Below are 26,887 nucleotides of genomic sequence, written 5' to 3' on the forward strand. Positions count from 1 at the left end.
GGGAAGATCCCACATGCCGCGGAGCGGCTGGGCCCGTGAGCCATGGCCGCTGAGCCTGTGTGTCCGGAGCCTGTGCTCTGCAACGGGAGAGGCCACAACAGTGAGAGGTCCACGTACCGCAAAACAAAACAAAACAAACAAAAAAAAGAAATGCCTGGAGCCACCAGAAGCTGGAAGAGGCAAGGAAAGATTCTCCCCTAGTTTCTGACCCTGCTGACACTTCGATTTTGGACTTCTGGTCTTCAGACCTATGAGCGAATACATTTCTGTTCTTTTAAGTCACAATTTGTGGCAATTTGTTGTGGCAGCCACAGGAAACTAATACAGCTACCAACCAAAGTTTATGAGAAAACAGAAACTTTGTAAGTCCTGTGGTGTTGACTCAAACTGCCTTTCTTTTTTTTTTTTTTTTTTTTTCTTTTTGCGGTACACGGGCCTCTCACTGTTGCGGCCTCTCCCGACTACAAGAAAATTCTCATCTCTGTCTTTCTCTCTCTCTGTCTTTCCCCTCCCCTCTATTCATTCTCAGCATGTGCCCTATCTTTATGTTCAGTCTGATTAACCATGGAAATTTCCCCTACTGAGCTGATTAATCAAAATACTGAGTCATTCATATTACCCTTAGAAATTCCTGATCGTGCTTAAAAACAGTCAGTAACAGATATGTACAAATAAACCCAACTACAAACTGGAGTGATTATTGGTGATTTAATTCCATCCAGGATAACAGGGGGTGAAGTTATATGGCAGGAACGCATATTTAATGATATACGTTTACTAATAGAAAATATATTAATAAATTATACACGCATAGGCTTTGGTGAGTCAGCCATCCCAAATGATTCATTTGTTCATTCAACAAATTTTTATTGGACTGTGTACCAGGCACTGTGCAAGCCCTCTGCTCTTAGGAATCTTTCTAGTGCGGGAGACAAACAGCTGAATGTGCAATGACGTTGGTTGTTGACTTTGGTGGTGAGTGCTTTAAACGAAGGATGCAGGGTGCTGAGAGAGGCGAATTTGAATGCAGTGGTTGAGGGCATGGGCTCTGGAGGCAGAGCCCTTGGATTTGAATCCCAGCACTGCCACTCATTACCTGTATGCCTAAAATAAGCTACTGACATTGTTGGGTCTCCCTTTCTTAGTTCCCTAATCCTTAGACATAGCCCTCTTCTTCAGGCCTGGTACATTTTGGGTTTCATTGGACAGCCTGAAATTAACTAGAAATTAACCAACCTCCTCTGACTTGGTAGGGCTCAGACTCCAAACTCCCTTGCAGTGGTTAGCAGCTGAAATCTCCGCCTGCTCTTCTAACCTTCCAATTATTTTTATTTATTTTTTTTTTTGCGTTACCCGGGCCTCTCACTGGTGTGGCCTCTCCCGGTGCGGAGCACAGGTTCCGGACGCACAGGCTCAGCGGCCATGGCTCACGGGCCCAGCTGCTCCGCAGCATGTGGGATCTTCCCAGACCGGGGCATGAACCCGTGTCCTCTGCATCGGCAGGCGGACTCTCAACCACTGCGCCACCAGGGAAGCCCTAACCTTCCAATTATTGTTTCCCTTTTGGGCAGCCTTGGAGTTTTGCTGGTGCAGGTGTGATCCATTGATCAGCCAAAGATTTTAGGGGTGTTTATATAGAAGCTTTAGGGCTGCCCTGTGGCTCTCTCCATTCTGAGATCCTCGGCCCCTCCCCAATTTCCAGTTTGTTCAGACTCCACCCTCTGACTCTTCAGGCTAAAAGGACTGTGGCTTTCTTTTTGAGTTCTAGCCACCCTGTGGCCTGTGGACTGGGGAGTGTCCTCAGTGGAAAAGTCAGATAAACATGGATCTCCTGCAGGGTGGCTCCCTGTTTTCAAGGCTCAAATCCCCTTCAGTTTCTGCCTGCTGTTGGCTACTGTCCTGTGGGAGGTGAGTATGAATAAGCAATTCCACCATCACCACCAGAATGCTCTGATTTCTTTTTTTAGTCCACACTTGGTCCTTGGGTTAGTTCATCTGTCTCTTGGATAATCCATTCTCATTTCTAACAACAAGCTGACTATATGCTGATGATTCCCGAGCTTTTCTCTCCACCCTCTGAAATCTGTGTAGATGTGAACATAAAGCTAGAGAAAAGGGCCTTGAAGACCTAGAAGTTGGAGCCAAAGAAGAAGTGCTGGCAGGAAGCACCGCAAAGGAGCATTCAGAAAAGGAAAGACAACCTTGGGCAGAATAGTGTTACAGAGGCCAGGAGGAGAAAGTGCTTTAAGGAGAGAGAATGGGCAACGGTGGAACAGAAATCTTGTCTTGTTTATTCCTATCCTGAGAACCTAGCGCAGCGCCCGGGCCTTAGTAGGTGTTCAGTAAACCTTTGTTAAACAGTAAATGGATAAACTTCAGTTTAAACTAGCGGATGCCTCGAAGGGCTCTGCACTAGGTCCTGAATCCTCTCAAAGCTGCTTAACAGATTTTTTAAACACCTGAGGCCTTATCTCTATGCTAAGCTAAGACCAATGACAGTCAGGGGAAAGAATGATCAAGTTCACAAATTGTCCTGTGGCTTACATTTTAATTCTCAAAGATAAATGTTACCTCAGGTCATGCTTTCTGCCTCTGCTGCAGGTGTTAGCTTATGAAAATATTGGCTGAGCTCAGCTCCCTGGTGTGAAATGCAAATCCTGGGAAATTACAACCTGGGTTTCTTTTATTAATGGTCACTAATGGTTTGCAATCAAGACACACCTGTTAGAGGCAAAACAATTGACTTATTTGCTTGACGTGCGTATAATTTATCAACAGCCTGATTATTCATTCTCTCTCAAGGTATTCACCAGAGACAAATAGGCAGAAAAAGAGGGTAAAAAACGTCCACTGATCTAGTTTTAGTAGGCAGTGTGGAGTTATCATGGCTTTGGAGTCAGACAGTCCTGGGTATAAAACCGCATTCTGTCACTGACGAGTCACTACCACAGTTAAATCTCCTGTTCTCACCTGTTAGGTAATGATAATCAGACCTGCCTTTCCGGGTTGATAATGAGGATTAAATAAGTCACTGTCCTCTCAAGCCTTCCCATAATAGATTTGCTTTTTCATTCCAGTCCCCTTTTGCTATTTTCTAGGAATTCTGTTAATCTACACTTGAGCTCGACACTTATCTCATGATCAGATCCCAGATTTCTGAAGATCTGGGGCCATGTGCATTCTTCATTGTGTAACATCCCACATTCCTTTTGACATCAAGGAAGACCATAATCATTGACATCATAGAGCTGAGTTCAAATCCTGCCTCCACCACTTACTGGCTATATGATTTTGGGCAAGTTGCCTAAGTTCCCTAAGACTTAATTTCCTCACCTGTAAAATGAGCTAATGATGGTACCTACCTCATAGAGCGGCCGGGAAAACCAAAGGAGATTCTAGATGTAAAGTACTTGGGACCATGTCTGGCCCATGGTAACTGCCAAAATATGTTGGTTGCTATTATTTTAAAATATTTGCCTATAGACTAATTGATAGGCTATGGGTTTAGCTAAAGCAAGGAGTTAGTGATGGTGAGGATGTGTGGAATAAAGGAAAAATGCATCTTCCACACAGTGACTATATTTGGCAACAATTCTCTCGTGATAAAAGGATTCTGTTTTGCTCAGAGCCCCTTTGAGTCTCATAATAATGCTTATATATAGTGTCCCAGAATCTTGGAGCAGCCCTGAAATCAAAACATAACACGAGTTGGATGGTTGCAAAGATAAAAGCAACAATTTGCTTTTGTTTTTGGAAAAGCTCTCCTTCTTTTCGTGGTTTACAACCTGGCAGCTGGTTGTGAACACGTATGTGTATTTGACCTGGGTCTATAGCAAACCACTGACAATACATGATGACAGCTGCTTGTAGCTTGGCTCCTGGAGACGGAGTGACATGAGAAGTGGACCTCATGGTGTTTGGAAGGAGGAAAATAAGAGAGGGACGAACAGAAGGGGGAGGCAAAACCTTTACTGAGTGCCTACCAGGGGCCAGGAATTTCACACATGAGATACATTCAATCCCAACAACTGCTAGCCTTTACTGATGAGGGCGGAAGCTCAGTGAGGTTAATAATTTATCCAAGGTCACACAGCAATTAAATGGCAGAGGGAGGTTCCAGACTCAGGTCTGTCTCCTCCTCTCACATTACCACCCTGCTTCCCTCTTTCTCTAAGGACGTTGGTCTTCACTTTCAAAAAGTGTGGAGTGGGAAAAAGGAGGAAGGCGCCACATCCTTGGGTGTTTGAGAGTGTCAGATCCAGTGTGCAATGTGGGGAGCGGAATGAAGGGGAGAGATGATCCAGAGAGAAGTTCTGAGGAAGCAAGCACCAGGTATCCTAGAAGTTAATAAATTCTAAGACTCCATCAGTTGTAAGATGCCCCATTATTTTATGTGCTACTAATAAAGAAAAAATAAAATCACCAATTACAACTGGCATTGGTTGTAAGACATACTCTGATTTCAGAGACATTAAAATGTGAAAAAGCTTGCATGTTCGAATTGCTATGTCATTTAGCAAGGCCAGGTCCTCTCCTGTATTAGCTGAAGTTTAATGCAGGACACAATGACAGTTCTAGCTATTTTAAGTACAAAGGGATTTAATATAGGGCGTTAGGTACTTGTAAAGTCACTGAAGGGCTAGACTAGCAGGCACTAGTGAGAGCAACACAGAACTGCCTTACCTAGGAAGCCACTAGCTCTGCCACCATCAAAAGGGGGAAGAAATGAGGAGACTGCCGTTGGGACTAGAGAGGTTAGGAATTCTCGTCACTTGCACAGTTAGAGGGAACACAGACCACCACTCTCACTTCTGACACCAATTGCAAATTTAGTAGAGGGTTCCCCAAACCACCCTCAGTTTTGACAACTTGCTAGAAGAACTCACAGAACTCACTGAAAGCTGTTATACCCATGGATATATTTTATTATGGGGAAAGGATGCAGATTAAAATTGCAAGGGCAGAAGCAGAGGCCAGGAGGGTTTAGGATGTGGAGCTCCTCTGCCCATGGAGTTAGGACAGTGCTACTTTCCCAGCATCAGTCTGTGACAATACATGTGGAGCAATTGCCAACCAGTCACTTAAGCCTCAGTGTCTAGAGTTTTTACTGGGACTCCACTGCAAAAGTATGATTCATCGCCCACATGCTGATCTCAGTCTCCAGTCCCTGTGGAGTTTGACTTATACTGTGTTACCCAAAGCACCCATCGTAAATTGCATTGTTGGTCCTTCTAGCACGGCCAGCGTCTACCCTGTGTCATATTGTTGGAAACAAAGACGCTCCTATCTGACATTCCAAGGTCTTGGAGATCACCTTGCTGAGAACGAAGACCAGAGCCCTTCTTGGGCAAGGTTAAATTCTTTACTACACAAACTCACAACTGTACGTGCCACCCAGGGATCAGGAAGCTCCTACTGCCACCAACACAACTGCTTTCTGACACTGATGGCATTAGACAAATGGCACTGGAACACTGCTGCAGAAAAATCCCAAGACTTCATTACTGTGTTGACACCTCACTTTGCCTCCAAATCTTCCTTGAGGAATCTCACTGGTGGAACCTAATTTGCATCCAGAGTCCTAAGCATTAGGGTGCCTGGCAAATGCAGGTTTTAGCTTTGTAGCCTCTGCAGCAGGAAATGACAATAGAAAGCAGTAGAAATGTGTGTGAGTGTCAGTAGACCGTATCTGCCACTCCTCTCGACAAGTGGGCAGAAAGCAACCCATCCGCTGGCAGCTCACATCGTCCTCAGCTCAGGGAGTTTCACCAGTACACTGTGAAACATTTCAGTCATTCTTGGAGGCTCGCACATTAAATTTTTCTGTACCATTAATCTCTCAAATCTTGGGGAAGACAAATAACCGTGGCATCCTGAAAACATGCTCAGGAGATATAAACACATGAAATGAATGGTTGGTGCCCTGCATGGAGAGTGGTTAAGTGTTTGGTCTTCTGAATTAGCCTAAACCTTGACTTAAAGCCCAAATGTATCACTTAGTAGCTATGTGACTTGGATCAGTTACTTACCTTCTCTGAGCTTCAATTTCCTTATCTCTGTAGTCAGGAGAGGGATAATATCAAATGCCAAGGGTTATTGTGAAGATTTCTTGAAATGTTGTTTGCAAATTATTAGTAAATTCCTGAAAAGTGCTTAAAACTTAATAAATGAAAGCTGTCATCATCACCATCATCATCATCATCATCATCAGGACAAAGAAAAGGACAAGCAGGAAACATTTGCCTAGGACTTTAAAACCTCTTTCATCTACTTCTGACCTCAGAACAATCTATAATCATTAATTATTGTATCATTAAATCCAAAAGAACCTATCTCTACTATTGTGGGAGTCACTAGATAAGTTCAGCAGAGTAACTAGGTCAGTGTTACCTTGTCTATGAGGCCTGGCAGAACAATTTGTTCTGCTTCCTGCATTCTCACTGCACGGAGTCTAAGTGCTACCGTATTATCTCATTACATTTTCCAAGTCAGCAGCTGTGATTGATATCAGGATGGATTTGCAGTCAGCCAGCTCCATTGGCTGCCACTAGCAGTACGACCTTGAGCAAATCATTTCACTTCTCTGGGATTTTGTATCCTCATCTGGACACTGGGGATTATATTACCCACCTCTCAGGGTTACATGAAATGGCTTTCCCAACACATAATAAATAAATGCTCATAAAAATCATAGTTACTAGAATTTGTGAAAATGTCTGGCTCTCCCACTGGATGATGAATCCGTAAGGACACTGTGACTGGCACATAATAAGTGCTCAAAAGCCCTTGCTAAAGTGGAAATAGGGGCTCTGGTCCCCTGGAATGAGATGAGACATCAAAAGGGAATGGATGAGTAGGAACCAGGATCAGCGTACTCGGAAGACTTCTGAACATATTCTGTTCCTCATTCCTCTCTCTCTCCCCTCCTCCCAAGAGGTAATAATTCCTTGGGTTGTTGTTAGGATGCGTACACTGAGCAGCTTTGTTCCAGGAGGATCAAAGCCCTTCTCAGACACGACCTCATCTACCTCCCATCAGCCTTGGGAGGCGCAGAACTTTTTGGTCCAGGATGACTGCGCCCATTCTACAGATGAAAAGGACAAGGACTCATGAACTGACTCACTGGTAGATCCAGTGTCTGCTGAAGACTGCCTGGGCAGTGTCGCTTCCTAGTGACTATCGTGCTTGTTTGAATTTCCCAGACTGAGTTTCTGCCATGGTCTAGCTACTACCAACCTCCTCTCCCTTTTCCAAAGTGCCCTGTATTACGGTTCCCATTCTGTGCCTTTATACTCGGGTTGGAGAGTTCCTGGAAGTAAAAGAGGACACTCCGGGGCCTATGTGGCAGATCAATACAGATCCCATGCATAGATCCTCAGCTGGTCTGCCCTTGATGGGCAGCAGGAACAATATTTATTAATTGGGCTGAACCCAGTCATGGTCCACACGGCTTTATCCATGATAGTCCTTTGTCACAGAATCCCTTTACCTGACTATGCCAGCCTCTTGCACAAATCTCTATCACAGTATTGACATTATTACGCTCTAAGTATCCTCATGTACTGAGGCTGTGCATAAAGAGCCAGTAAAAACAACATTTGGAAGTAGATTTGAGGGCCTGGAATCATTTAAACGTTTTGAATTTTTTTCCTGTTTAAGAACTGAGATATCGTATGTGAAAAAGCACAGTGTGTAATACATAGCAAGGCCTCTTTAAACATTCGTTAAACCAGAACCCCCAGATTTCCCAGAGGTTAGCCCAATCCCTGGCTCACAGTAAGTGCTCAGTAAACATTTGTTTGGACTGTATAGATATTTTTGAATATATGGCAGGACTATACTCGTGAATATTTCCTCCCAAGTTCAATTCTTAAATTCTAAAGCCCAGCCCCAGCAAGTCCTCACGGGTCAATCTTCTGCAGAATCCTGATGTTGATACCAAGCTATCAACTCATAAACATTCATCGAGGGCCTCCTGTGTCCCAGCGCTGTATCCCCACCTACAGCACCTCAGATACACAGTCTCTGTGACAGCAGCTTGGAATAATGTCTTGCCATGCTCTGCACTGGTAGGACATCTCAGCACGTGTGCATGGTGCCAGAGAAGTTGGCAATTGCCTTGGGACGTGGTTGCATTTAAGCATCGTTTAACAGTAAGTCATCTGAGTTAGGATGAGGGAGCCATGAGTTCCAGAATAAATACATTCCATTCTCACCTTGGAAAACTCCAGACACTGTTGCTGATTTAAGTGTCTTTCAAAGCCAGCCAATTGTCAACCCAGTGTGGAGTCAGGGACATTTCTTCTGCACGTGTATGGTGAAGTTAGGGGAACATGGTCACTATGTGACAGATAAGTCTTGTTCCAAGTCTTCTTAGTGTGTGTGTGTGTGTGTGTGTGTGTGTGTGAAGAATATCTTTCTCTCAATGGATTCTGGCCACAGATTCTTGCTGGGGAATCCACACCTGTGAGATGTGTGAATCTTTTTTTTTTTTGCGGTATGCGGGCCTCTCACTGTTGTGGCCTCTCCCGTTGCGGAGCACAGGCTCCGGACGCGCAGGCTCAGCGGCCATGGCTCACGGGCCCAGCCGCTCCGCGGCACGTGGGATCTTCCCGGACCGGGGCACGAGCCCGTGTCCCCTGCATCAGCAGGCGGACTCTCAACCACTGTGCCACCAGGGAAGCCCAAGATGTGTGAATCTTGAGACCTCTTTGCCGACAATTAATCATCGGGTGCTCACCTTGTGCATGTGTTTCCATCAGGGTCTCAACAAGAAGCAGACGACATGTTTGAAACAGGGTTTATATGAAGAGAGTTTATTTGTAATGAGAGTATTGCCAAAGTGTGAGGGTGGGAACCACGGGGATGGGGCAGTAACCTTGTCTCAGCAGCAGCTGTGGTGTTATCAGTTGCAGGTCTGAGGCACGAAGGGAGGGAGCTGTCCTTGCAAGCCGGAGGGGAGGGCCAGGCAGCAGTGGCCTTCAGCCGAGGGCCCCAGCCAACTGGAGGTGACCTTGCCAACAAGGATCCAGGGAAATCCTTACCTTCAGCAACAACTCTCTTCCCTTCCACTTCTCTGTGGGGTTCTCTACTGGCCAAATCCACCAGAAGCCAGGGGCACAGGAACCTGGAAGTGGTTTGTACAGCTCAGCCTCCTGGGGTTGAGGGCAGGCTGGAGGAGCATCTGGAGTACGTGGGGGTATCTGGAGGGGCAAATGTGGGTCATCAGGCAAAATACTGCACTGTCCAATGGACAGAGTTCACACAATTTTGGGGTCCACTCAAAGAAAATCATACAAAAATATCTTACCTTGGCAAATAAAAAAACCCCAAAGCTATTAACAGAAGGCTTTGGAAGAGACCTGTGCTTAATCTTCATTACTGTAGTTTCATTGTAAATCTCCCTCTGCCTATGGCTTTGGTGATTCTGACCTAGAACAGCATCCCAGCCCTCAATAAGCTTACAGTCTCATGGGTAATGGCGGCGTGGACAAGTGATTAGAATTACAAAGCAAACTGTGACATAAGAGAATTACAGATGGAATACTACAGAAGGTTAGGTAGGCATTGACATAGGCTTTGACAGACAGGTAGGATTTAGACTCATGGCTGTGAATGGACAGAATAATATTAATACTCTACGATTTATTGGGCATCTACTACATACAAAGCACTGTCTCTACGTACAAGGCACTCATTTAATCACGACAGAAACAGGAAAATGAGACTCACAGAGGTTAAGTCATTTAGGTCACAAAGCTACAGAGTGGAAGAGCTAGGATCTGATCGCGAGCTGTTTGCTTCCAGAGCCAGGCCACAGCATACTGAACCAAGCTGCTCTGGGATGAGCTTCAGGGTGTGGACCAGAAGGTGGGAAAACGCAAGCGCCTGTAGGCAGAGGAGACACTCGGCCAAAGGAGAACGTAGGACTTCTTTTACATCCAACTCTTTGTCAACACACTTATTATTATAATTTAATAAATAAAGCTACTGCGAACACTGGCAACAATTATTTCAGTTCCTACAGCTTTGCCGGGTACAGCATCTGACCAGAAGGACGGACTCCGAGGCTGTAGACCACATTTCCCAGAAGCCCACGGGGGCAGAGGGACCGGGATCTCGCTTTGCCAGTAAAAGACTCCATTTCCCAGCATGCAGTGGTAGCGCCGGCCCGCGGCTCCAGGCGTTTCTGGGGAGGAGGCGGGGCCATCTCGGGCTCCGCCCCGCTCCGCGCGTTCCCGCTCGCCCCGCCTCTAACGCTCGCCTGAGCCAATGGGAAGGCCGCATACTGCGGGGTGTGAAGGGGCCGGAGCAGCTGAAGAGTTGCGAGTCGGCGAAACCGGCGGGAAGTTCGTATTGAGCGGAAGGCGACGGGTCTGCAGCTCGGGGTAGGGCGGCCATGCGCCGAGCGGTCCGAGAGCGCCAGCGCCGAGAGGGCGCCGTGGAGGGGGAGGCCGGGGACTGGGCCGGCGCGGGGCGGCCGTGACCTTGGGCGGCGCAGTGGGCTGCGGACGGCGCGCCGCTGGCGTCCTCTCCCGCCGGGGCTCCCTCAGGCCCCGCTGCGGCCCTGGGCTGCCTGCACCGGCCAGGCCGGTCTCCCAGGCTCAGTTCCCGGTTCTGGACGGCATGTAGGCTGGTCATGCTTGCACCGCATCCTGGTTGCTCGGGCTGGGTCTGGGAGATGACCTCAGTAGGCCAGCCTAGACCGCCGGGCTCCCTACGCCGTCTTGGAGCTCACCCTTTTCAGAGGAAACTGAATGGAAGCAAATATGACATTTTGCAGATGCTGAAAAGCTCCCTTAAAATGAGGACAGGCGACTGTGGGCCACAGTGGTGGGGTTGAGGGAGGGCATCTCAGGAGAGGTGACGTTGGTCTTGAGATCCGAGTTGGGGGAAGGAGCCCGCTCCCCGGAGGATAGCGTTCCAGGCCTTTCTAACCTGGCAGAATCCGACTGAGGCCGGGTGAGAGCTTGCACTTAACCGCAGGGTTCAAGGCGGTGGAGCTCCGTGGGGAGTTATACGAGGGATTTTCTCATCCTTCTGACGGTTGTCCTTTGTTGTCTCTCCGTAACTGCAGACTGGCTCCCTTTGCTGATGCAGCTGTATTCAAGGGCAGCAAATAGTTTTTCCTTCTGTCGAAATAATTTTTGGCTCCGGTCTTAAAACTCATAGGTGATTTATTTAAATTCGCCGAACAGCACCAGCGTCGCTGGGTTGAGAGAGGAAGGGGAAGCAGCCACTGGGTTCCTACTGAGGCCACCCATTTTTCTAACTTGTTTTCTGTCAAGTCACCCATTTTTTCCCCCCGTTGCTTTGTATTGACTCTTCCTTTCCCTCCCCCGTCTCGCCTTCTTGGAACAACTTGGAAATACCAGTTTTGTTCTTGGGAGGGTGGCGGTTTCAGGGAACTGTCAAAGAGTCTCATTAATTATTATTTTTTCTTTTCTTTTTTTTAAACTGCAGTTGCCCATCTGTGGAGTCTGAAATTTGCAAGAGTTTTAAAAAAATGTAGGGCAGCATTTGTTTTTAAGAGTTCAGAATAAAGGCCCCTTATTTTCCATGACATGCTGAGTGTGTTACTTCTGGGGAGAATTTAATCTACAATTTTAAAGTAGTTTCAGAGGGGGGGGCAGGGGTTCTTTATATAATCATTTTATTCAAATTATGTTTGTGCTGTTCAAAATGGCCTGTAGCAATTGGAATTAAATTTCTGGGTGGGTAAGGTGATGTTGATCAGCTACCTGTGGAAGGGAATGCAACTTAAGTTGTCACTTAACGCTAGCTTCTGCCGAAGCTGCCACAGGTGCTATTCTCTGTGCATCTCATCATTGCTGATCAGATTCTGAGTTAATATGGTAACACAACTTGAATCCAATGACAGTAAACTTGTGTTAAGCATTACTGTCCGTTTATTACTAGTATCTAGTGCAAATATCAGGTTTAGAGTATAATGGCTTCTTAATGTTCAGCGCTGCAAAAAACGCGAGAGGATATTTGTTAAACAAATGAGAAAATGGAGGAATGTGTCAAGCACAGAACCTGGCATATAGTAAGTTAGTTAGTGCCCAGGAAATGGTTATATGGAAAGCTTATGCTAAGTTTTATTCCAGGATGCAAGTGTATATTTTAAAAATAACAGTAGTGCATTCAAAATGTTGACAGATCCTAAAATTAAATTTCTTAAATAAGCCAGCTTTTTTTTTTTAAATTTGAGAACTAATGTGAAATAATAATAAATACATAAGTGAATGTCCCAGATGTCTAGGAAAGAAAAACAAGATTTTTATTTTGACAGCTATATGGTTTTTTTCCCTTAAAACCATTCCTAAGAAGATATAATGTGCTATGAATAGAATTTTGATTTAAAAAATGAAACTTTGAAAGTATTTTTGATTTGATAAATAAAACTTACTGGAAATGAGGCAAAGCTTAAAAATTTACCTTATATCAAATGAAGAAGAAGGATGACTCCTGAATTTATGCAAGTGTGCAAATGTTGATATCTCCATGTATCAGGCACTGAACCTAATGGAAAGTAAATGCTGCCTCTGTGTGTGAGTGAGGCTTTCATGGAAATTGGTCTTGATGGGTTTTAAGAATGATGGGTAACTGAATAGGCCTGGAGAATATTTTTCAGACTGGTAGGACGTTTTACATGTTTGCCAAGGTTATTTTTCAGAGTAGCAGAGGTGGACTCATTTATTCACCAGATGTCATGTGGCTACTGTATGTCAGGAATTGTGCTGGGTGCAGAGTCTCTTCTTGCTATCGTGTTTTGTCGAAGCAAGTGTTCTTTTAGATTAATAGAGGTCATTCTTTTTGACTTTGGTTGTCTAGCCACCACCACACAAGGAGTCAAATGTGTATGGCACATTTGGAAAACTATACTCTTAGTGATAAAATGTAGAAAATATGGAATAAGGGTGTAGTATTAATTTAGAAAGGTGATAGAATCCTGACAAAGCATTTAGCTAGGTGGCGTAACCAAGATGTGTTTATACTCTAGGGCATGTTTGGCCCTTTTGACCCGAATTCCTGTGAATATGTTCGTACTTGCCATTATAAAGCTATAAAGAGGGCTGTGCCCTTTAATATCTTGTCCCCTTAGCTTCTGAATGATATTTAATTACCTAACATTATGAGGTGGTTGTTTGGAAATAGTTTCATGCACTTGCCCAATTATTCCTGCTCCATCTCTCCCAATGTCATCTTAAATCTTTGCACTCAAACTCAAGCACATTCTGCTCTTCTTTTCTGGATGACATATGGACACTTGATGAAAGAAAAGCTCTCTAGAGAGTCTGGAGAGGTATTAAGTCTGCCCTTCCCCCCATAATTAGAATTTGATTTTTAATATTCACCAATATATACTAATGACAAGAAACTACTTCTAGTAATATCGGTGAGTAAATTTATTAAGAATTTTAGGGACTTCCCTGGTGGTCCAGTGGTTAAGACTCCATGTTTCCAATGCAGGGGGCACAGGTTCGATCCCTGGTCAGGGAAGTTCTGCATGCTGTGCAGTGAGGCCAAAAAAAAAAAAAAAAAAAAAGGGAATTTTATTAGCCACAACATTTTTGTCAGCTTGGTTTGAATTGTATTATTTATTTAGTCTTAGTGTAGGTACATGGATTTTGATGATTCTTTGCAATAACTCCTCTCTCTCCAAGGGATAGAAGCCAGTACTCTCAGATTTGAAAATTATATAGATGCTGTCCACACTGGCCAATATTTAGGATGAATATTAAATATATATACATACTAAAATGTTTATCAATAAGCCACATATATTAAGTGGGAAGATACACTAGATGGAAGTCATGTAATTAAGTTGCAAGGTTATTAATTTGAGATTTGACAACGTTCTGTCATATTGTAAGGACACATTTGTCTTGGAGCTCAATATCCAGAATTACATAGTTGGTCGTGAAAGGAACTGATGAGAACTGGAAAGTCAGTGGGCACAAGGGCAGCACCATCCCACTCTTTTCACGGCTTTGTAGTTTCTTTCTGTGCATTTATTTTGTTTTCTCTGCAGACTGGCAGACTTATTGCTGTTTACATTTGGGATAGATATGTCTGCTTCAGATCTAGCTCCTTGTTTCAGGAATCCCAGAGAGACTCCATTATCTATCTAATTGTCAATTATATCCAAAATTTTTTAAAAAGTCATGAAGTTAGGAATCTTATAGCTAAGATAACTACAGCCTTATTTCAGATTAGTTGCTTTCCTCAAATTGTCTTACCAAGTAACAGCTGAACAAACTGCCGTTGTTGATACTGTGTATAAATGGACTGTGATCACATTGTGTGTTAGAAAGTGCTGTTAGGCCTTTAGTCTTCATAGACTGCGTCAGGAACACAGAGAAACAAACTTGCTGTTTCTGTTGGCAATGTTGCTTTTGTTCCACTTCTTATTGCAGCTTATATAATACAGCAACAGAGCTGTCAACATACAGATTATATCTGATTATACATTCTTCATTAGCGGTAATAAAGAAGAAGTCTTTTTGTGGGAATCAGGAAAAAAGTTTTAAAAATCCATTTAAAAAATACTAAGGTCAGATTATAACATTTAAGAGACTTAATCTTACTTGTTTTACAGGCTTTTAGAAAGCATTGTAGAAATTGTGACTTTCAAATTTTCATTACCTCATATGTTGCTGCCCGTGTGAAATGGTACAGCCACTCTGGGAATTCGTTTGGCAGTGTCTTAAAAAGTTAAATATACTTCAAACACATGACCCAGCAGTTGCACCCCTGGGCCTTTATCCTCGGAAAATAGAAACTTATGTTCATACAAAGACCTGTATGTGAATGTTCCTAGCGGCTTTGTTTATAATAGCCAAAACTCAGAGACAACCCAACACGTCCTTCCGTCCTTCGGTGGGTAAATGGTCAAATAAAATGTGGTATAGCCATATAATGGAGCACTACTCATAACAAAAAGGAGCAAACTATTGACACAAGCAACAATTTGGATAGAGCTTAAGGGCATAGTACTGAGTGAAAAAAGCCAACCTCAAAAGGTTGTGTGATTAGAATTCCATTATATAGTATTCTCAAAACGATAAAATTATAGAAATGGAGAAGAGATCAGTTTTGCTAAGGTGAGGGCTTGGGGTATGGTGTGACTATAGAGGGGGAGCATGAGGCAGTTTCTTTGGGGTGATTGAACAGTTGTATGTCCTGTTTATTGTGACGGTTATAAGAATCTCTATAGGTGATGAAATGTCACAGGACCATACACATGTGTGTATGTGCACTCACACACACACACACACAGTGTAAAAACTAAAATTTGAGTAAGTACTTTTATTACTAACACTATCAATGTCAGTTTCCTAGTTTTGATCATTGTATTATGCTCATCCTTTGTATGGCTTTGCCACATAATATTCATCCATTGAAGGTTGTGGTTTGTCTAGTTTTTGGCTATTACAAATAAAGCTGCTATGAGCACTCATGTACTGGTTTTAGTATGAATATAAGTTTTCACTTTTCTAGGATAAATACTCCAGTGCAACTGTTGGGTTGTAGGGGTAAGTGTGTGTTTAAACTGCAAACTTTCCCAGAGGTGTACCATTTTACAGTCTTATCATCACTACAAGAGAGATCAATTTCTCCACATCTTTACCAGCATTTGGTGTTAGCAGTATTTTTTATGTTAGCCATTTTAATAGGTGTGTATTGGTATTCCATAATGGCTTTAATTTGCATTTTCCTAATGGCTAATGATGTTGAACATCTTTACATGTGCTTATTTGCCATTTGAAGGGTTTCAGAAAAAGCCTCCCCCAAATGTGCCGTTATGGCATGCAGATTACCTTAAGCCAAAGACAGTGGAGACCCAAGACTCAAGAGCTTTTTACCTCCACTTCAACTGCCAAATGAATTTAGATAGGGAGCCTGGCTCAGAGAGAGCTATTACCAGAGCTAACTTTTATCTGAAAGCCCTCTCTGTTTGGCATCTAATAACAAAACATCTGATCTTATTGTCTGAGTTACCTTCCTCCCCTTTGAAGTCCCAGGCCCCTGTCCCCTTCCTTAGCTCAGGATGGTATATTAGCCTCAACTGCCCAACTTACCCTTGGGTCCCATATTTTTATGGAGGTAATTAAATTTGTTTTTCTCCTGCTAATCTGTCATATGTCAATTTAATTAATATACCAGCCAAAAGAACCTAGAAGAGTAGTGGAAAAATTTTTTTTCACTCCCACACATTCATATCTCATTTGGTGATTTGTCTGTTGAAATCTTTTGCCCATTTTCTAATTTGTTTTCTTATTGTTGAGGTTAGAGTATCCTTTATATATTCTGAATACAAGTCCTTTGCCAGATATGTGATTTGCATATATATTCTCTCAGTCTGTGGCTTGTTTTTTCATTCTCTTACAGTGTCTCCTGCAGCACAAAAGTTTTTAATTTTGATGAAGTTCAACTTACCAATGTATGGATCGTTTTTGGTGTCATGCATGTCTCAGAACGCTTTACCAAACCCTAGGTCAAGTAGATGTTCCAAGTTTTCTTCTGTTTTACAATTTTATGTCTTACATTTTGATCAATAAATTCGTTTTGGGTTAATTTTTGCAGAGGGTTTGACGTTTAGGTCTTGGTTCTTTTTTTTTTTTTTTCTTTTGTCTATGGATGTCCAACTGTGACAAACCATTTGTTGAAAAGACTACCCTTTCTCCATTGAATCATTTTTTTTAACCTTTATCAAAAATCAGCTGGCTGTACACTGTAAACTGCATACAAAATGAAGATAGGAGGAAATGAGTAAGCAAGTAAGGTTGAAAATTAATACAGATTTATGAAGGTGTATGAAGGTATGGAGACTCATGCCTTAAGTCTTGAAAAAAATTTATGTATAGATTTGAGAGGAAGTGGGAACACATTTTAGAGAATAGCATGAGCAAAGTTAGGTCCTAGAGAAAATAGGTAAGAACTGGCTGTTCTGGGGAGTCATGGGAGTGAAGGGGAGGATAGTTGGTTCATGAGTCTAGAAAACTGCTGGCCAGTTTATAATCAGTTTCATTGGCCACTAGAATGTACTGTGGGTTCTTGAGCAGGAAAAATGATATGGGAGAGATGGTCTTCAAGAGAAGTTGTTTTAGGGGCACGTATAGCAGTACAGTAATAGGTTGGTAGGAAGAACAGGTTATAGCCAGGACCCTGAACTTGACTTAGTACTTTGTGTTACAGACGTCTACCACAAAGCCAAAACAGTGGTGTCACTTTATAACAATGTCCTTTGTATTTCCTAGAAGAATAATAGTAGATTTCAGACTTTTGCCACTGTCCTCAGTGATGGATACTGGGAACTCTGCTGGACTTTCAAACTCCTTCATTTTAATGCTTCTTTTAGTAAATTGTACATGTTGGCTCATTGTTGATGTGGGTGACATTTCTTATCAGACCTAAAAAGGGTCCAAGGGGTGAGCAACTGAAATGATAAAAACGTAAAGAGTTGATAAATTGGTCCAGTGAGGAAAAGTTAATGGAATCACTTTTATTTATCATGGCTAAGAGGAGACTTAGGGGTTATTTAATCAGTATGTCCTGATACTTGTATATGAAGAACCACATGGAGAATGATGATGACCAGCTGTTCTTCAAAATCACCGAGGACTGAACAAGGACACACAGCTCAAACTGCAGCATTAGAGTTTTAGTCTGAGGGAAGAATTTCCAAGCAATAAGAATGTTAGATACTTCATGCCAGTGATCCAAAGGATCTTTAGAGATAGAATAGGAACCTATTCTATCTCTAAGCCTATTCTGTCCCCCTTATAGTTGGGGGGATGTGATACGTGACAGCCCCCGAGTCCTACTTCATTAATTTGTGACCCGGAATACACTCAGTTTCTGTTTTAACATCCACTTCCCGTTCTTGATCCTTTCCCCGAAGAAATTATGTTTCTTTTTCTGTTCACCTTTGGGAAACTCATTTGGTTTCTGCCTTCTTTTGTGCATTTAAAAGATTATCTTGGATGTGGATTAAACTTCTGTCATTTAAAAAATAGCCACTTAACAAATAGAACTTATTTAATGTCAAACTGCTAAATATCCATATGCATTTCTACTTTTTAATTAGAACATGGGAAGCCATATCATTCCATTTTTATAAAACATCGATGATGACTTGTTGAGCAAAGGATTTTACTGCATAAGAGATTACCGTGACGTGTATTAATGAAAGGTTGGCAATGTGAAAAGCTTTAGTGCAATCACTTATTTGCCTTCAAAGCACTTTTTCTGTTTGATTTAATTTCCTTAGTCTGACTCTTTTCCACAAGTCTGGATCTTTTTTCCACTGAAATGTTCAGATTGACCAAGACTGTTTTACTTGTGATTGCAACCCTTCAGTATTAAAGCGGAGTTTTTTGTTTTTTGTTTTTTTTTCCCCTGCAGAAGAGCAAGCTCTTACAGTGCTATGCAAGCTGCCCATTTAAAACTATCATTGCTTGGCACCTATGCCCTAGTGACAGTTTGACCAACATGTGAGCAGGCACACTGCCATCCTGACAGATGGGCTTGCGTAGAGGCAGCCAAGAAACCATGTATCTGCATCTAGTGTATTTGTTAAGGGCAGGATTCCCAGTCGGGGATGTTCAAACGTCTGTCCATCCTGAGCTTTCACGCCTATGGATAAAGGGATGTCATCATTAATCTCAGCTTCTGACTGAGATTCCATGGGTATATAAGAGCTTCTTGGCTCTTACAAAAGTAGGCAGTTGGGGACAGTCAGTATAATTGATCTCTCCTTCATCACTGGACTACTTCAAATAATCCTTTACTCTTTCTCCCAGCCAACTAGGTTTGCAGTGAGTACAAACCTGTTCAGACATTGTCCCGATACTTCTAGAATACGTGCTGTTTCATTTGTTTTCTAGAGTACGAAAGCTTTGAAGTCATTAGTATTTATGGTTGGGACAGTGATGTACATAGTTGGAGTCAGGTAGATCTGAATTCCAAGATTGACAGCTGTATGATATCAGGGCAACCTAATTTTACCATCACATCAAGGTGAAATAGTAGCTATTTCATAGGTGGTTTTGAGAATGATCTGTGAAATATGTACAATGAATCACTTGGTATCATGTCTGGTCCACTGTATGTGTTCAGTAAGTGTTTATCATCATCACCATATCATCATCACTGTAACATGCCTGAGGGTATTTTTCTCTGGAGAGTTATCGAAACAGAAAATCTTTATTCCACTCATTTCCCACCATTCTTGAAAGTCATGTATTGGATGTCATCACATTGTCTGGTCTATAATGGAATGCCTCCGATGGCAGGGAGCTCACTACTTCTAGAACAGGGTTTTTCAACCATGTTGACATTTAGATGGGTGACATTTAGATGGGTCGCTCTTTGTTGTAGGGGATTGTTCTCTGAATTGTTGGGTGTTTAGCATCCCTGGCCAGGGAGGCAAAATTGTCCCTGTTTTTCATAAAGTTTTGACTGTTAGTAAATTCTTTCTTAGATTGAGTGGAAGTCTACTTTCTTATTTCTCCCACCCAATTCTGTCTTTTGGAGACATGTAGGACAAGCTGAATTCCTGTTCCACGTAATGGTTTTTCAAATACTCAAAGACCGTCATCTAGTCTCCTCAGTCTTTTTGAGTTGAAACACCTCCATCTAGTTCATTAACTGTTCCTTACAAGGCATGATTTCATGTCACTTCACCACATTGGTGACTTTCCTTTGATTTAATCCCCTGTTTAAACTGTACTGCTTAAAATTGAATACAGTACTCCAGGCAGGGCTTGATTAGTAAAAAATTGAGTTGCATCTCTGGTTTTAGACACAACACTTTTCTTCTATTAGGCTAGGAAAAAATATTGCCTTTCTTCTACATACTACATTTTTATTATCAGCTATATCTTTTTGATAACCACATCATGGTTGAACCTAGAGTTGAATTAAACCCCTAGATCTGTTTAAGCCATATCTTCTTCATTCTGTTTTTATGCATTGGTTTTGGTGCTCAAGCATGAGAACTTACGTTTATCCTGTTAAATTTTTCTTTTTTAATTTAGCTAACTGCAATCCCAATTCTTGGTCAACTCTGAAGTTTCTAGTTCAAAAGAACAAGTAGGTGATGATGATGCTGTCAACTGAAATTGAAAATACAGGAGAAAGGTGTGTGCGTTTGTGCGTGTGCACGTCTGTGAAAGGGGAATTGGGGACGGAAGGCTGAGGAATCCCAATATTAAGAGGCAGCTGGACACAAAGGAGGCAACAAAGGAGACCAAGAAGGGGTGGGCAGAAAGGTAGGATAGAAATGAGAAGAGTATCTTGGAAGCCAGAGTGACTGTGTATTGAGTACTGGGGTAGGTACTTGAATACAAAATGAATAGGACATTGTCTCTGCTTTCTGCTTCTGTTTTTATTTGCCCCACGGTTTAACTGTTCAGTTAATGGCATTACCTAGTCAATTATGCCTGAAAACTTAGAGTCATTCTTTATTTTGCCTTCATACCCTTAACTGTTAGGTTACCAAGTTCTACTGATTCAAAACAATACATAGTGGGAAGAGTGCATAAATCTTAGCTAGCTCAATGATTTTTTTTCTTTTTTTTTTTAACATAGTGAACACACTATAATTACCACCAAGATCAAGACATTTGCTATTCTAGCACTCCAGAAGTCTCTGTTGTGTCCCTTTCTAGTAATTATTCCCACCCTGGTAACCACTCTTCTGACTTCTATAACTATAGCTTAGTTTTGCCTGGTTTTGAACTTATATGTACATGGAATTATATTACGTACTCCTTTTAACCAGGCTTCTTTTATTCAACATTGTATCTGAGATTCATCCATGTTGTTGCATATATAGTATGTTGTGTTTTTTTTTTAATAGCTCGGTAGTTCTGGTTATCTGTTATTGCATAATACATTAGTTTTGGTTATCGATTACTACATAACACAGCACTCCAAACTTAGTTGGGGTTAAACAACAACCATATTAATTTTTTATTTTTTATAAATTTATTTATTTATTTTTGACTGCGTTGGCTCTTCGTTGCTGCACGGGCTTCTCATTGCGGTGGCTTCTCTTGTGGAGCACGGGCTCTAGGCGAGCAGGCTTCAGTAGTTGCGGCACGTGGGCTCAGTAGTTGTGGCTTGCGGGCTCTAGAGCACAGGCTCAGTAGTTGTGACGCATGGGCTTAGTTGCTCCACAGCATGTGGGATCTTCCCGGACCAGGGCTTGAACCTGTGTCACCTGCATTGGCAGGCGGACTCTTAACCACTGCGCCACCAGAGAAATCCTCATCTGGGATTGTTGATCAGAGCACCTAATTTGTTGTTTTTTTTTTTTTTGAAAGTGACTATTTTTCCAGCGGTATATCTAAAACAGTTTGAATGGAGTCAGAAACTTCTACTTGAAACTTGCTTTGCTTCTTTGCAACTTTTGAGTCCGTGGTGTACTCTTTGGATAGTGTTCAGATTTTGCTGCTGAAAAGGCTGTAGTGGGGTTGATGATCATATATAACAAGAGGAAGGTCAATGTTTGTTTCCAGAAGCAGAGATTCCTTTGAGAAGGAGAGGAGATTTAGGAAATATCCAGTGAGCACAGTCTCTCTGGTATTGGATAAAATCACAGCAATTTGGAGATGAGCTCCTGCATCCTCATTCTGGGCCCTTGTAATAAGAAACCAAGCTTAAATTGGACATTGCATGTGTAGGAGCTTAGGTTGGTGTTATATTTATTTTCTTCAGTGCATATTCTTCCTCTTCTGTTTTGGGACTAAGTTTTATCACCTTATCACTAGTATGGTGGTTGCTATAAAGGTGGGTGTGCCCTGGTTGCAGATTCTCCACGAGGCTTTGGCTCTTCAAACACGTTGGCTGGGTTCCCAGAGGAAGCTTCCTGAGAGTGACTTATCCTTGGAAGTCACATAACATCACTTCCACTATACTCTGTTGGTTGAAATAGACACAACCCTGCCTGGATTCAAGGGGAGGGAACTTAGACCTCACATCTTTATGGAAGGTGTGTCAGAAAATTTGTGACCATTTTTTAAAATTACCTCAAATTATAGACCACAATTGATCCATTCTGTTGTAGATGGATATTTGAATAGTTTCTACTTTGGAGCAATTGATGAATAATGCTGTTGTAAACATTCTTGTTCATATTTCTTGCTTCATATGTATATTCATTTTAGTTGAGTGTAGATCTAAGAGTAGAGTTGCTAGTCATAGGGCATATGTATCTTTAGCTTTAATAGGTAGTTACTCCCAAACAGTTGTCCAAAATGATTGTACCAATTCATACTCCTACCAGCAAACTGAGAGTTCCCATTGCTCTGCAACTTCACTTCCACTTGGTACTGTCATTTAAACATTAAAAAAATTTTTTTAACCATTCTGTGGTTGTGTTGATTTCATTGTGGTTTAATTGGCATTTCCCTGATAACTAGTGACTTGAGCACCTTTTCATATGCTATTAGCCTTTTAGGTATCCTGTGTTGTAAAGTGCCTGTTCCAAGGCTTTTACCAATTTTTAACAAACTGGGTTGTCTTTTTTCTTATTGAAATGTTGGAGTTTTGTATATTCTGGATATGAATCCTTTGTTGAAAATATGAATTGTAAAAATCCCTTTCCATCTATGACTTGCCATTTCACTCTTGTGTCTTGTTGATGAACTGAAATTCTAAATTTTAATCAATTTCAGTTTACCCATCTTTTCCTTTATGGCTAGTGTTTTCTGTGTCTTGTTTAAAAAGTTTTTGCTACTCTGTGGTCATGAAGATATTTTCCTATGTTATCTTCAAGACGTTTTATCATCTTACCTTTCACATTTAGGTCTCAGTTTTCAGGAGTTGATTTTTGTGTGTTGTGAGGTAAGGGTCAAGGTTCTCTTTTTCCCTATATGCTAATCTATATGAGTAGTAGCAGGTAGCATTGGGTCAGGTGAACACCAGTCTGGGAGTTAGGGTTCCTGTATTCTCAGCCTTAATCTACCTTTAATGCACCTTCTGAATTTGGGCATGTTATTAAACCCTTGTGGCCTCAGCTTCACCTGCAAAATGAAGGATTTGAATGAAATGTTTTCTGATTTTCATCCTGGCTGTAGTTTGCTAGATTATTCTCCCTAGTTTACAGTTTTATTTAGGCCTATCAGAATATTCTTGGAACTCGTTTCTGTTATCTGATGTGTTCTTGATATCTCCCAGCTTTATGTTATCACCAGTTATGATGAGTATGCCATCTAGATTGTCATCTAAGCTACTGAGGAAAGAGCTTTCTTGATCACGGTGGTAAGTCCTCGCCCCCGCACCTGTTCTTCTGATCTTGTTGTTATTCTCTGTCCCTTGCCAGGAGCTCATCATTCTGTTTTAGTAAGCCATGGCTCAGGACGCCAATTCCATTTTTGAATGTCATATACATATACTATTCATTTCGCTTGTCCTTTCCTTCAGTTTCCTACTTGAACTTCTGAGAATCACAGATAACAATGCAGAGTTTCAGGAATCAGCAGAAGTCATTCATGATCAAATGAGTTCTGGTCTCAGTGAATTCTCTCTCTCATGTTGCATGTGTGCTCTGGAAGGTGGCATATCCTCCGAATAGCTGCATACTATACTTGTGCTCTTCAATGGAGTAGTCAGTGAACCACACTGGTGACATAACAAAGTGTACCCTTTGCTGGCTCCTCTGTGTTCTTAGTAGCCTGCGTTGGGGTGGTATCTACCCTTCTTTCAGAAGGTATAGTTTCTTTACACAGAATGTCATAACTTCAGGATAGCTATTGTTCCTTCCTTTGTCATTGGTATCACATTTTCCCTCTCATTAATCTTTTTTTAAAAAGTAAGCTTCATTGAGATACAGTTCAGTTATCATACAATTCACTCATTTAAAAGGTATTGTTCAGTGTTTGTATTTTCACAGGACTGTAACCATAATCTAATTTTAGAATATTTTCATCAACCCTAAGAGAACTCCCCTACCAAGTAGCAGTCACTCTCCATTTTCTGCCATCACCCACTGCCGCCCGGCCCCCAGAGCCCTAAGAAACCACTTATCTGCTTTTGTCTCTATAAATTTACCTACTCTCGAAATTTTACGTAATTGGAGCCATACAATACGTGGTCTTTTGTGACTGGCTTCTTTCACTTAGTATGTTTTTAAGGTTCATCCATGTTGTAGCATGAATCAGTGCTTCATTTCTTTTTATTGCTGACTAAAATCCCAGCGTATGGGTATGTCACATTTCATTTATCCATTCATCCTTTGAAGGACATTTGAGTTGTTTCCACTTTTGGACTATTATGAGTAATGCTGCTATCTGTGAACATTTATGCACAAGTTTTTGTGTGGACATATGTTTTCATTTCTCTTGAGTATATACGTACCAGTGGAATTGCTGGGTCATGTGGTAACTCTGTGTTTAACTTTTCTTTAGGAACTGCCAAACTGTTTTCCAAAGTGGCTGCACCATTTTGCATTTTCAGTAGCAATGAAGATCTCTCCAAATCTTCACCAGTACTTGTGATTTTCTGTCTTTTTGTTTATACCCATGGTAGTGTGTGTGAAGTGGTATCTCTTTGCGGTTTTGATCTCTATTTCTCTTAATGACCAGTGAGGTCGAGCATATTTTTGTGTGCTTATCGGCCAGTTGTTTATCTGTTTTGAGAAGTGTCTGTTCAGATCCTTTGTCCGTTTTTACATTGGGTTGCCTTTTTATTATTGAGTTCATTAACCTTTTAATGTTCACTTTGATTTATTTTCAACTAGAAACATGTTTTTCCTTGGTTTTCCTTCCTTTTTTTTTTTCCGTTTTGTTCAGGGACCATTCATTCTTTCTATAATGAGCAGGAGGGTTGAGAGTGCTCTCAAGCCCTTTTGCATTCTCTTGGCAACAGCCTCCATTGGCAAAATATGTAACTGTGGAATACCTTAGACGGGAAAATGTACATCTGCTCGTTATTGGAATAGATCCTTTTGTAGTCTCATAATGGTACTATTTTTATACATTATTTTCTTAACTATTTTTTCATATATTCTGCAGTAGTTTATCACATCAAGGTTTTTCAACTGAATTTTTGTCAACGTTTTGTATTAGTAAAACAAGAACTAAAAACTTTTTTCTGAAGAGCTTTACATCAGTTATTTATTTCATTATTTTGTCCTCTTGATCACTGGAAGTCATCCTTCTTTTTATTTAATAGTTAGGCTGTGTATTTATAGTAACATTGAATATGTTTCTGTTTTGTCTTTTATACTCTTTTTATGACATTTACATTATTAGTCATTAAAGCAAATATTTTACCACTTTAAGACGTTTCATTTTGCAAATGATTCTGCAGTATGCACACTCTCAGTACTTCGAAGTTAATTAGCAAAAAAGGCATTTTTGCAAAAATTACACTTGCCATACATATTTTTTGAATCTTGGCCCTGTTAACTTACCTGTCAATGGTTGTGAGGCAAGGAAAATACCCAGCACTATTGGGGTCGAGTAAGAGGGACACGGTGGTCAACTTGAAGGGCTTCATTGTCTAGTGCAAAAGAAAAAGGAGAAGAGCGGCCCTGGCACTCAGAATCTGGCCTGGTGTCACCGCTAGACCACGCTGTTCTCCATTTAAACATAAACAGTCTCACAGAATGCCTCAAAGTTTCTCTGAGAGCACGGAAAAATGAGACAGAGCACAAACAAGAGCAAGGTTGCTGCCACCCACAAAATACTTGGCCAGAATGAGTGACCACAGCTTCTTTACCAATTACTGCTTTATCTTGGTTCTAGTCTCCCCTCAGATAAGATTTATTGAGATACCCGGCATAGAATTACCCCACTTTCTAACCACATCCAAAAGAAACTAGAGAAATTCCTGCTTCCCTAGCCCTCCCCCAAATTACCCAACCAAAGCCCAAATCCTATCATAGATTCTTTACAACATTCTCTTATGAGATGCCCCACTGTTCCTGTGGTGTGTGTTCTCCCAATTTATTTAACTACAGGTTTGTTCCTGGTGGTCTATTGCTGAAAGGCAGACACCAGAGATAGGACACTTTGAGCAACTGCAATAACAAAAAATATAGGAGAAAAGGTTACGTGACAATTTTAAGATAATCAGCAAAATTCAAAGTGTGGGAAATTTTACAGGACAAATGACAAGGGGAAGGAAAAAAAATTAAAGAGAGAGGTGACACTTGTCTGTTAAAGAGATTCAAAGACACATCAGTCAGTTACAGTGACTAAAAAATCAACTCTAAGACTTTTTAAAAAAAAAAAAGTTGGGGCGATTTGAACACTTATTAGGTGATATTAAGGAATTGTTAATTTTATTAGGTGTGACAATGATATATGGTGAGTGTATTTTTAAAAAGTCCCTGTTAGAAAAATTTACATATGAAATTATATGATGTTTGAGGTGAGCTTTAAACTAGTCTTGGGAGGGGCTAGTGGATTGTTTATACAGAGGAAACAAACTGGCGATGTGTGGATAATTGTTGAAGCTGGGTGACGTGTACATGGGAGTTCATTATATCACATCTCTACTTTGTATGCATTTGAAAATTCCTCTAATAAGGTTTTTTTTTTTAGGTCATTTTTATTTCTTTTTCCATGAATTTGCCTCTCTATGTCACTTTCCCATTTTTCTGTTGGGCTTCTGTCTTTTGTTTCTTATAATTTAAAGGATTCTTGAATATGTACTGAGAAAATTAGCCTTTTGTCATAGGTCTTGTAGGTATTTTTTATTTGTCTTTTGAATTTGTTTATGGTATTTCTTAACCTGTGGAGAATTTTTGTCAAATTTATCAGTTTTCTTTAGGCCTTATGTGTTTTATTTTATGTGTTGCTTAGAAAACCCTTCTTGTTTCTGAGATTCTGCAAAGTTCTTTTGTTTTCATGCAGAATTTTTTATG

At 41.3% G+C, this 26,887-nt stretch overlaps 1 protein-coding gene across 4 annotated transcripts in view; it reads left to right on the forward strand.

Annotated features, from left to right (window-relative positions):
* Window positions 1-10,248: 10,248 nt before the first annotated feature.
* The window catches only part of VRK1 (VRK serine/threonine kinase 1), a 77,960-nt gene continuing 61,321 nt past the window's right edge, over window positions 10,249-26,887 (forward strand). For 2 of the 4 annotated variants that reach the window (XM_033419914.2, XM_033419899.2), the window contains exon 1: window positions 10,274-10,388. The gene's annotated coding sequence lies outside the window, so the exon portion shown is untranslated. Of the gene's footprint in view, window positions 10,389-16,484; window positions 16,505-26,887 lie in introns of those variants that run through there. The other 2 variants (XM_004262380.3, XM_033419877.2) reach the window with 2 other exon arrangements.

The sequence above is a fragment of the Orcinus orca genome, chromosome 2 (genome assembly GCF_937001465.1).
Source record: "Orcinus orca chromosome 2, mOrcOrc1.1, whole genome shotgun sequence".
NCBI lineage: Eukaryota > Metazoa > Chordata > Mammalia > Artiodactyla > Delphinidae > Orcinus > Orcinus orca.